Consider the following 12,419-nt stretch of genomic DNA (forward strand, 5'->3'; position numbering starts at 1 on the left):
CCTTCATCTCCACCCCCATTCACCTATTGTACTCTATGCTACTTTCTCCTCACCCCCATCCACCTCTCATTTATCTCTCCACCCTTCAGGCTCACTGCCTCTATTTCTGATGAAGGGCTATTTGCCCGAAATGTCGATTTCGAAGCTCCTTGCATGCTGCCTGAACTGCTGTGCTTTTCCAGCACCACTAATCCAGAATCTAGTTTCCAGCATCTGCAGTCCTTGTTTTTACCTCATTCACGGGATGAGGATATCTCTCGTCAGGCCAGCGTTTGTTGCCCAGAGGTCAGTTATGAGTCAAGAGTGTGGTGCTGGAAAAGCACAGCAGGTCAAGCAGCATCTGATGAGCCATATTCCTGAGGAGTGCCCAAAATCTGCTCATGGGATGCTGCCTGATCTGCTGTGCTTTTCCAGCAATACACTTTTCCCTTCTGGCTCTCCACAGCCCTCCTTTTCTCTGCTAGCACAGTTAAGAGTCAACCACATTGCTGTGGGTCTGCAGTCCCAGATAGGGCCAGTTTCCTTCTCTTAAGGGCATGATGAGTTTTTCCTGACAATGATTTCCCACAGGCATCATTAGATCCTTAATTTCAGATTTTCATTTATTCCAAATTCCACCACCTGCCATGCCAGGATTTGAACCATAGTCCCCAGGACATTACCTGAGTCTCTGGTTTAACAGTCCAGTGATAATACCACTAGACTATCATCTCCCAGGTCGCCAAATGGCCCAAATAACAAAACAAAAACGTTAAATGTTCAGCTGTTCTGAGGCAGGATTCGCTTTCCCTTTCACTGTTCTCCTGTATCTGTGAGTGTGAGTGAGTGTGTGCGTGAGTGTGCGTGTCAGAGTGAGTGTGTGTGCGTGAGTGTGTGTGTGAGAGTGAGTGTGTGTGTGTGCTTCAGTGTGCATCTGAGTGTGTGTGAGTGAGTGTGTGTTTATGCATCAGTGTGCATGTGAGAGTGTGTGCGTGAGTGTGTGTGTGTGTGTGTGTGTGTGTGTGTGTGTCCTCTCTATGATCACCACCTTGTTGTGGTGGGAGAGGCTTGCACGTACTTTGAAACTCGAGAGCTAAATTGTCTGGAGTGTAGATCCTGGCGGGGTCACCCATGACGGTAAGGTCAAAGGGGAGGTTCCAGACAAAGCACCAGCCATGAAGACCTCAAGAGCACTGCACGATGACATGTCAGCATCAGGGTTAGCAACTGTGGATTGGAGTCTGAGTCCTTCACCATGGAGACAGGGAAGTGTGGTCAAGCAGAGCTGCAGCATCACATCCACTCTGTTCACCATCTTCATTGCCGCCATCTTCCATCTTCTTTGGCCAAACTTGCCGATAGGAATTCAAATCATTTACCATATAAATGACTGTCGGCCTTAATAGATTCAAGGCCATGGGCAAGATCTCCACCAACTCCATCTTGTGATTTTCAATATACTGATGACAATGTCATCTCACTCTGCAGAAGAGCTCCAGTGTATCTTGGTTGGCTTTACCAAAGCATATAATCTCCTGGGCCTTACCCTTAACATAAAAAAAGACTCAGGTACTCCATCAACCATCACCCAACAGTCCCTCCACCCCTTTTACAATAAGTATCAGCAACCATCCTTGTAAAAACATGGTTCAGTTCCCATACCTCAGCTGCTTACTGTCCTCCAGTGTGTAATCATTGATACAACAGGTGGCAATGAAGAGTCAACTACTTTACGACAGGTCTGGAGTCACACGTGGGCCAGACTTCCCTCCCTAAAGGGTATTATTGAACTAGATGGGTTTTCGCCCAACAGTTGGCAATAATAATTGTTATTAAAAATTCTAGATAGCCTTTATTGAATTCAAATTCCAACATCTGCTGTGACTGGATTTGAACCCAGATCTCTAGATTAATAGTCCAGTGATAATGCTACGAGGCTATCACCACCCCAGCTGAAGAGAGTAGCTCAAAGAAACTGGTAAAAAACACAAACGTTTTTTCATATCTCAGTGATATCTCTCCAGGGCTGTTCACGACCATGTTCTGGAGACTGGTCCCCAGTTCCTGGAGATGGTAGGGTCAGTGACACTCGTTATCTCTGTGCCTGCTGACCTACATTGGCTAAGCGCCGCCTTGATTGTATGATTCTCTTCCTTGTTTTTGAATCCCTCCATGGAGCCGGCCCTCTATCATCTCCTCACTCCGCAACCCTTAGGGAAAACTGTGTTCCTCTCATTCCAGCCTCTCGGACATTCTTCCATTGGTGGCCAGTTTGGTCAGGCTCCATGTTTTGGAAATCCCATCCTACCCCCTCAGTCCCTCCACCTCACTTCCCTCCTGGAAGACATAACGGTGCAACCTTTTAGTTTTCAATCGAAGCTTCTTCTCACCTTTCCAAACATTTCCTTCCCTGGCAAAGCATCATGTTGACTTACAGCCCTCCTGTGCTGCCCAGGGCCATTTTATTGCATTCCTCAGTCAGTCGTGTTTGACAATTCAATCATATGCTTTTGTTTGTCTGTCGCATGACACTTCATCCTTCTCTTTTAGAGCCGTGGAGATGTACAGCATCAAAACAGATCTGTCGGTCCAACTCGTCCATGGTGACCACCTATCCTGAATTTATCTAGCCCCATTTGGCAGCATTTGGCCTATATCACTCGAAATCCTTCATGTACCCATCCAGATGCCTTTTAAATGCTGTAATTGTACCAGTCTCCATCACTTCCTCTGGCAGCTCATTCCCTCTATGCACTATCCCCTATGTGAAAACGTTGTCCATGAAGTCCCTTTTAAATCTTTGCCCTCTCACTTTAAACCTATGCCCTCTAGTTTGGACTCCCCCACCCCAGAAAAAAGACTGTCTATTTACCCAATCCATGCCCCTCATGATTTTATAAACCTCGATAAGGTCACCCCCTCGGCTTCCGACGCTCCAGGGAAAATAGCTCCAGCCTATTCAGCCTCTCCCTGTGGCTCAAATCCTCCAATATCCTTGTAAATCTTTCCTGCACCCTTTCAAGTTTAACAACATCTTTCCTGTAGCAGGGAGACCAGAATTGAATCCAGTATTCCAAAAGTGGCCTTTCTCAAGAAAGGCGGCCTGTCTCCTTGAGTCTTTCTTGATGTGTCATTCCCTTGGTTCCTGATAATTGAGAAATTCTTAATCCCGTGAAGAGTGATCAACATGGTAGAGGAGGTATCCTTAAAGTTTGTGAGAAGATTTGTAGCTCAGGTGCTCGTTGTTGTGGTTCTGTTCACTGAGCTGAGAATTTGTGTTGCAGACGTTTCGTCCCCTGTCTAGGTGACATCCTCAGTGCTTGGGAGCCTCCTGTGAAGCGCTTCTGTGATCTTTCCTCCGGCATTTGTAGTGGTTTGAATCTACTGCTTCCTGTTGTCAGTTCCAGCTGTCTGTTGCAGTGGTCGGTATATTGGGTCCAGGTCGATGTGCTTATTGATTGAATCTGTAAGATGGTTGGGACTAGAACACTCCCCTGAGGAACTCCTGCAGCTGAGTTGACTGACCTCCAACAACCACAACCATCTTCCTATGTGTCAGGTCTGGCTCCAACCAGAGGAAAATGTTCCCCTGCCCTCAATTAGTTTAAGAAAATACCTGTTACAACCTCAGGATATTCATAAGCATCTTACAGCCTATGAACAATCTTTTGAAACATATAGTTATTGATGTAATGCAGGAAATGTGCAGCTACGTTGTGCACTGCAAGATCTCACAACAACAATACAACAAAGACCAATTTATCCACGAAGTGATGTTGCTTGAGGAAGAAATGGTGATAAGAATGTGCCCAGGATGATTGGTTGAAAGCTGTTAGGATGGCCACAGGCTGAACCCCTTTGGTTTGCATTGAAATAACGCCAGTTTGAAGCTGACAGAGCAGGTCTGCCCTCAGTTTAATGTTTCAGCCGAACCACCACTGTAGGCAGTGCCCCCTCAGTCTGGACTGGCCACTGAACAATCTGAGTTTGGACTTGGAGCTTTGATTTGAGAGGTGAGATTTGCTTCCTCTTTCTTTCCAGCGGTCTCTCTCTCGTTCTGTGATGGTGTACACTTCCTGAAACCGGCAACATCCGGATTACAATCTGAGGACCTCCCACTGGAATTTCCCAGGGCGGGTGGAGAGGTTGTGGGGTGATTGAGTGTTGCTGTGGCTTCATCGCTGAACCTTCCATTTGTTTGGTCCAGGGGAGAAACGCAGCTCAGGAGCTCCCTCTGTTGGGTGCCTCAGGGATTGAACTCGGGCATCCCCAGTCTGGTTCTCCAAGCTCAGGGGTGCAGTTGAGGGGGCCTATCTAACCCTGCGTCTGACCTGGGAGCCTCAGAGGCCATGTCCTGACCATGAGAATTCTCGCACAAACTCCTCTGCCGTTACTGTTGGAGAAGGAACTCTGTCCAACCACCTCCAGGGACCACAGCTCCTTCCAAGCCTTCTCAAATATTGGCCTAGAGCGTGCAGGCTGTCCAGTCCTGGGCACCTGTTTATTTTTATTATCCATCATTGGTTGACCAGCATTTATTAACCACCCCTGGACTAACTAGAGTTAGTTGTGGGAGAGGGGGTTGAAGAATGGGGAGTGAAGCAGGTGCTGCAGATGTTACCCTCAAAGCTGGGAGAAGAACAGCCCAGCAAAAAAAGAAATTAATTCTCCACCAAAGCCAGGATTGAGACCAGCTGGCTCTTGCAATGTCAGGTGGGGATGTGAATGAATTATTTTTTATAACGTAGGCATCATTGGCTGAGCCAGCTTTGTTGCCTGCCCCTAACTGCCTTCAATAAAATGGTGGTGAGACAGAGAAAATAGGAGTAGGGAAATGCCATTTGGCCGTTTGAGCTGCTCCACCATTCGATATGATCATGGCTGCTCATTTAACTTGATAGCCTGTTCCTTCCGTCTCCCTGTGGGAAAAGATTTGCTAACCCATGATAGGCCCACAAAAACAAAATTGGCCAAACTGTACCAAAACACCCACAATTCCCGAGCAGCTCACAAGCCGAATCAGACAGCACGCAGACAGGGAATACACTTTAAGCTCCCATGAACATGACAGAGCACCACAGATATCTCAAAGCGCCAAGGGCAGTTTCACAACCCAGCAATACCGAAGCCACACAAAGAGCAGGTCAGACAGAGAGGCATCAGCAAGGACATGCTCCAGGAATAGGACAATGGAAGCACCTCACCACTTCTGAGGAGACATTAACACCGATCTGTGAAGAGGAATGGAACCATCAATACTGTCAGGATGTTGCATTGTGTGAAGGAACAGGAAATTCATCCGATAACTGTTTTACAATTAGCATCCTTGTAACTAGATTATTCCATTTCCAGATACATTGTAGTTTCCCATTTCTTAATCAGTGTCATTGTGCAGCATTACTATAAAACTGGTCTCATCCTCAGCTCTGGGAAGAGAAATCTGATCTACCTGTACAAATTGTCAGCTGGTCTGTTTTCCAGCGATATCACTTGCAATAAGCTGTTTGTCAATTTCACTTCAAGCTATGTTTTGTGATCTCTAACCTATTGGGCAAATTTCTCTGACGCTCCCCATACCCTGTGATCCCTTAAAATAGTACAGTTACATTTAGCTACGCTCCAATCCACAGAATCGCTAATCGAGATGATCGCTAATGCAGCCATTATTTCGAGAACCACTTTCTGAAGTACGTTGGAATGGAGATTATCAGGCCCTGGGGCTTTATTGGGTGGCACAGTGGCTCAGTGATTAGCACTGCTGCCTCACAGTGCCAGGGACCCTGATTTGATTTCACCCTGGGGCAACTGTGGGGAGTTGGCACATTCTCTCTGTGTCTGTGTTTCCAGGTGCTCCAGTTTCCTCCTACTGTCCAAAGATGTGCAGGTTAGGGTGGATTAGCCACGGGGAATACAGGGTTACAGAATTGGTGGGGCTGGGTCACTCTTCTCCACTTCTCCACTTCAGCAATTCTAATATTGGGCTTCAATCCCATTAATTTCCCCAACACCATTTCCTCACTAATGCTGATTTCCTTCAATTCTTCCCTGTCACTCATTCCTCAACATTTTTAGAATGTTATTATGTCCTCTTTTGTGAAGACAGAACCAGAAGATGTATTTGATTGACCTGTCATCTCTTTCCTCTCTATTAGGATTTCCCCAGTTTCCTACTGTAAGGGACCTACATTCATCTTCACTAATCTTTCTTTCTTCACATACCTGGATGGGTACATGAATAAGAAAGGTTTAGGGTGATATGGGCCAAATGCTGACAAATGGGACTAGATTAATTTAGGATATCTGGTTGGCATGGATGAGTTCGACCAGAAGATCTGTTTCCGCTGTACATCTCTATCACTATGACTTTATGACCTATAGAAGCTTTCACAATTTGTTTGTATGTTGAATTGAATTTATTGTCCCGTGTACCGAGGCACAGTGAAAAGCTTTGTCTTGCGAGCAATACAGGCAGATCACAGAGTTAAGTAATATAGATAGTAAATAATAGGTAAAAACAAAAACACAGGTACAGGCGAATGTTAGGAGTTTATGAGTCCATTCAGTATTCTAACAACAGTAGGGTAGAAACTGTTTCAAAACCGGCTGGTGTGTGTGTTCAGGCTTCTGTACCTTCTCCCCGATGGTAGAAGTTGTAGAAAACATTGCCAGGGTGGGATGGATCTTTGAGAATGTTGGCGGCCTTTCCTTGACAACGGGCCTGGTAGATGGATTCTATAGATGGGAGGTTGGCCTTTGCTCTCGTCTTAATCAATCCCTCTGTTCTCTGTTGCATGAAATCTAATCTGCTCACAATCCTCAGAACTGCTGCTCTTTTGGCCAATTTGTAAGCCCCTTCCTTGAATCTAAAACTATACCTAATTTCCCTTGTTTATCATGGTTATGCCATAAAGCATAGTGTGATTAAAGGCAGTCAGCATGGCTTTATGAGGGGCAGATCATGCCTCCCAAATCTTATGGAGTTCTTTCAGGAGGTGACAAGACAGGTCGACGAAGGTCAAGCAGTGGATATGGTGTATATGGACTTCAACAAAGTATTTTATAAGATTCCCCATGATAGGCTCATTCATAGAGTCAGGAAGTATGCGATACAGGGCGATTTGACTATCTGGATTCAGAATTGGTTGGCTGACAGAAGGTGATTGTAGATGGAAAGTATTCTGCCTGGAGGTCAGTGTTGAGTGGGATCCTGCAGGCCTCTGTTCTTGGGCCTCTGCTCTTTGTAGTTTTTAATGAATGATTTGGATGAGGAGGTTGAGGGGTGGGTTAGTAAATTTGCCGATGACACAAAGGTTGGAGGTGTCGCTGATAGTATTGAGGGCTATTGCAGGCTGCAGCACGACAAAGACAGGATACAGAGCTGGGCTGAGAAATGGCAGATAGAATTCAACCTGGATAAATGTGAAGTGATGCATTTTGGAAGGTCAAACTTCAATGCTGAATATAGGATTAAAGACAGGATTCCTGGCAGTGTGGAGGAATAGAGAGATCTTGGTATTCAAGTGCATAGATCCCTCAATGTTGCCATCCAAGTGGATAGGGTTGTTAAGAAAGCATCTGGTGTTTTGGCTTTCATTAACAGGGGGATCGAGTTTAAGAGCCGTGAGGTTTTGCTGCAGCTCTACAGGATCCTGGTGAGACCACACATGGAATATTGTGTCCAGTTCTGGTTGCCCTACTATAGGAAAGGTACAGATACTTTGGAGAGGGCGCAAAGAAGGTTTACCAGGATGTTGCCTGGACTGGAGGGCTTGCCTTACAAAGAGAGGTTGACTAAGCTCGGACTTTTCTCTCTGGAGAGGAGGAAGTGAGGTGACCTGGTCAAGGTGTACAAGATATTGAGAGACATAGATAGAGTCATTAGCCAGAGACCTTTCCCCAGGGCAGGATTGACTGGCACAAGTGATCATAGTATTAAGATATTAGGAGGAAGGTATAGAGTTGACATCAGAGGTCGGTTCTTTACGCAGAGAGTTGTGAATGTATGGAATGCGTTGCAATCGGTGGTGGTGGAAGCAGAGTCATTAGGGGACATTTAAGCGACTGCTTCACATGCACATGGAGAGCAGTGAATTGAGGGGTGGGTAGGTTAGGTTTTTTTTTATAGATTAGGAATAATTCTTGGCCGAATTGTGGTCTGAAGGGTCTGTTCTGTGCTGTACTTTTCCTGTTTTATTGTAGCTGTGGTATTCCCACAGGAGGGAATTCCAGAATCTTTACCCAGCTGCACTGAAGGAACGGTGATATCTTTCCAAGTCAGGATGGTGAATGGCTTGGAGGCGAACTTGCAGGAGATGGTATCTGCTGCCCTTGACCTTCTCGATGGAAGTGATCATGGATTTGAACGGTGCTGTCTGAGGATCTTTGGCGAATTTCTGCAGTGAATCTTGTAGATATCACACACTGCTGCTACTGAGCATCGGTGGTGGAGGGACTGGATGGTTATGGATGTGGAGCCAACCAACTTTGTCCTGGATAGTGTCAAACTCCTTGAGTGTTGTTGGAGCAACACCAATTCAGGTAAGTGGGGAGTATTCCATCATCATTCTGACTCATACACTCTAGGTAGCCTCTTGTGTTAGCTGTTTGAATGCATTTCTAACAATCTCTGTGTGGACCTGTTGCTGTGGGCACCAGTGACATCACAGATTCCACCTGGTGCCAATGGAGGTTGAAGAGAGGGCTAAATCGATCTCTTTCCCATGCCATGGTATAGCAGTTATAATTTTGATCAGAGCTGGTTTGGTGCTGTGGAAAACCAACTGTGAAGCTTCCAATCATGGAATTCCAGGAAAGCTGGGGATGGATTGGGAAGTGACATCACATTCAAGGACTTTGGAAAGGGAAGGGAGATGGGATGATGATTGGTAAGGTGAAGGGTGATTTTGGCAGATTTAAAGGAGTTAGGGACAACTCCTGAAGAGAAAGGATACTTATGACATCAGCTACAATGGAGGCCAGCAGGAAGGCTGAGTGATCAGCAGCTTTGAGGGAGTCGGGAACAAGGATCTCATGGATAAGTTGAGCTCAGAGAGGACAGGAAGGGAGATAGGAGAGAAATGTATGCAAGATGTGAGTGGAGGGCAAGGAGCCGTTGGAGGAAGGTGGTCCACGAGTGGGAGAGGAACAAAGAAGGTGGACAGGACAGAGTTTTACGCATGTTCCCTCACCACAGCCCCCAAATACCATCTTGTCATCCACCCTTTCCACAGGCAGGACAGACCCAGCAGAGATGGCGGCACAGTGACATACAGTTGGGAGGGAGTTGCTCTGGAAGTCCTTAACATTGACCCCGGACTCCACAGCTTCAAAGTCCCAAAGCTTCAGGTTAAATATTGGTAAGGAAATCTCCTGCTGATTACCACATACTGTGCTCCCTCAGCTGATGGATCAGTACTCTTCCATGTTGAAAACGCTTGGAGGAAGCACTTGGAGGTGATGGAGAGTTAAACAACTCCCTGGAGGAGGGGTCTCTGCAAATATCCCCCTCCTCAATGATGGAAGGGCCCAGCACATATGAGCAAAAGATAAGGCTGAAGCTTTCACAGCAACCTTCAGCCAGAAGTGCTGAGGAGATGGTCCACCTCAGCCTCCTCCAGTGGTCCCCAGCATTACAGATCCCAGTCTTCAGCCAATTCCATTCACTCCACATGATATCAAGGAACCTTTGGAGACACTGGATACTGCAAAGGCTATGGGCCCTGACAACATTCCGCAATAGTACCGCAGACTTGTGCTCCAGAACGTGCTGCTCCCCTCGCCAAGCTGTTCCAGTGCAGTTACAACACTGGCATCTACCCCACAATGTGAAAAATTGCCCAGGTATGTCCTGTCCATAAAAAGCACAACAATCCAACCCAACCAATTACTGCTCCATCAGTCTATTCTTGATCATCAGTAAAGTGATGGAAGGGATCATCAACAGTGCTATTCAAGTAGGGTGGTAAAGACAAGCCAGGGAACCTGATCTTGGTGGTGGGCAAGTTGTTGGAGGGAATCCTGAGGGACAGGATGTACTTGTATTTGGAAAGGCAAGGACTGATTCAGGATAGTCAACATGGCTTTGTGTGTGGGAAATCATGTCTCACAAACTTGATTGAGCTTTTTGAAGAAGTAACAAAGAGGATTGATGAGGGCAGAGCATTAGATGTGATCTATATGGACTTCCATAAGGCGTTTGACAAGGTTCCCCATGGGAGACTGATTAGAAAGGTTAGATCTCATGGAATACAGGGAGAACTAGCCATTTGGATACAGAACTGGCTCAAAGGTAGTAGACAGAGGGTGGTGGTGGAGGGTTGCTTTTCAGACTGGAGGCCTGTGACCAGTGGAGTGCCACAAGAATCAGTGCTGGGCCCTCTACTTTTTTTGTCATTTACATAAATGATTTAGATGCGAGCAAAGGACGTACTGTTAGTAAGTTTGTAGATGACACCAAAATTGGAGGTATAGTGGACAGCGAAGAGGGTTACCTCAGATTACAACAGGATCTTGATCAGATGGGCCAATGGGCTGAGAAGTGGCAGATGGAGTTTAATTCAGATAAATGCGAGGTGCTGCATTTTGGGAAAGCAAATCTTAGCAGGACTTATACACTTAATGGTAAGGTCCTAGGGAGTGTTGCTGAACAAAGAGACCTTGCAGTGCAGGTTCATAGCTCCTTGAAAGTAGAGTCGCAGGTAGATAGGATAGTGAAGGTGGTGTTTGGTATGCTTTCATTTATTGGTCAGAGTATTGAGTACAGGAGTTGGGAGATCATGTTGTGGCTGTACAGGATATTGGTTAGGCCACTGTTGGAATATTGAAATTCTGGTCTCCTTCCTATCGGAAAGATGTTGTGAAACTTGAAAGGGTTGAGAAAAGATTTACAAGGATGTTGGCAGGGTTGGAGGATCTGAGCTATAGGGAGAGGCTGAACAGTCTGGGGCTGTTTTCCCTGGAGCGTCGGAGGCTGAGGGGTGACCTTATAGAGGTTTACAAAATTATGAAGGGCATGGATAGGATAAATAGGCAAAGTCTTTTCCCTGAGGTCGGTGAGTCCAGAACTAGAGGGCATAGGTTTAGGGTGAGAGGGGAAAGATATAAAAGAGACCTAACGGGGAAACTTTTTCATGCAGAGGGTGGTACGTGTATGGGATGAGCTGCCAGAGGATGTGGTGGAGGCTGGTACAATTGTAACATTTAAGAGGCATTTGGATGTGTATATGAATAGGAAGGGTTTGGAGGGATAAGGGCCGGGTGCTGGCAGGTGGGACTAGATTGGGTTGGGATATCTGGTCGGCATGGACGGGTTGTGCCGAAGGGTCTGTTTCCATGCTGTACATCTCTATGACTCTAGTACCTGCTCTGAGACGCCCAATTTGGGTTCTGCCAGGGCCAGTCAGCTCCTGACCTCATTACAGCCTTGGTTCAAACATGGACAAAAGAGCTGAATTCCAAAGGGAAGGTGAGAGTGACAGCCCTTGACATTAAAGAACAAAGAACAAAGAAAACTACAGCCCAGGAACAGGCCCTTTGGCCCTTCAAGCCTGTGCCGATCCAGATCCTCTATCTAAACCTTTTGCCTATTTTTCAAGGATCTGTATCCCTCTGCTCCCTGCTCATTCATGTATCTGTCTAGATGCATCTTAAGTGACGCTGTAGTGTCCGCCTCTACCACCTCTGTTAGCAATACGTTCCAGTATCCCACCACCCTGTGCATAAAGACCTTGCCACACATATTTCCCTTAAACTTTCCCCTCTCACCTTGAACTCGTGACCCTAAGTAATTGAATCCCCCACTGTGGAGAAAAAGCTCTCTGCTACCCACCCTGTCTATACCTCTTATGATTTTGTAGACCTCAATCAGGTTCCCCCTTAACCTTTGTGTTTCTAATGAAAATAATCCTAATCTACTCAACCTGTCTTCATAGCTAGCGCCCTCCATACCAGGCAACATCCTGGTGAACCTCCTCTGTACCCTTTCCAAAGCACTTGCATCCTTCTGGTAATTTGGTGACCAGAACTGTACACAGTATTCCAAATGTGACTGAACCAAAGTCCTATGCAACTGTAACATGACCTGCCAACCCTTGTACTCAGTACCCTGTCCAATGAAGGAAAGCATGCCATAGGCCTTCTTGACCGCTCTATTAACCTTCATTGCCACCTTCAGGCTATAATGGACCTGAACACCCAGATCTCTCTGTACATCAATTTTCCCCAGGACTTTTCCATTTATTGTATAGTTCACTCTACAATTAGATCTTCCAAAATTTATCACCTCGCATTTACCTGGATTGAACTCTTATCTGCCATTTCTCTGCCTAGCTCTCCAATCTATCTATATTCTGCTTATTCTCTGACAGTCCCCTTCATTATCTGCTACTCCACCAATCTTAGTGTCATGTTGCGTTTGAACATGGACTGCCTCAGTATCAAGG

Source organism: Chiloscyllium punctatum, chromosome 8, assembly GCF_047496795.1.
Source record: "Chiloscyllium punctatum isolate Juve2018m chromosome 8, sChiPun1.3, whole genome shotgun sequence".
Taxonomy (NCBI): Eukaryota; Metazoa; Chordata; class Chondrichthyes; order Orectolobiformes; family Hemiscylliidae; genus Chiloscyllium; species Chiloscyllium punctatum.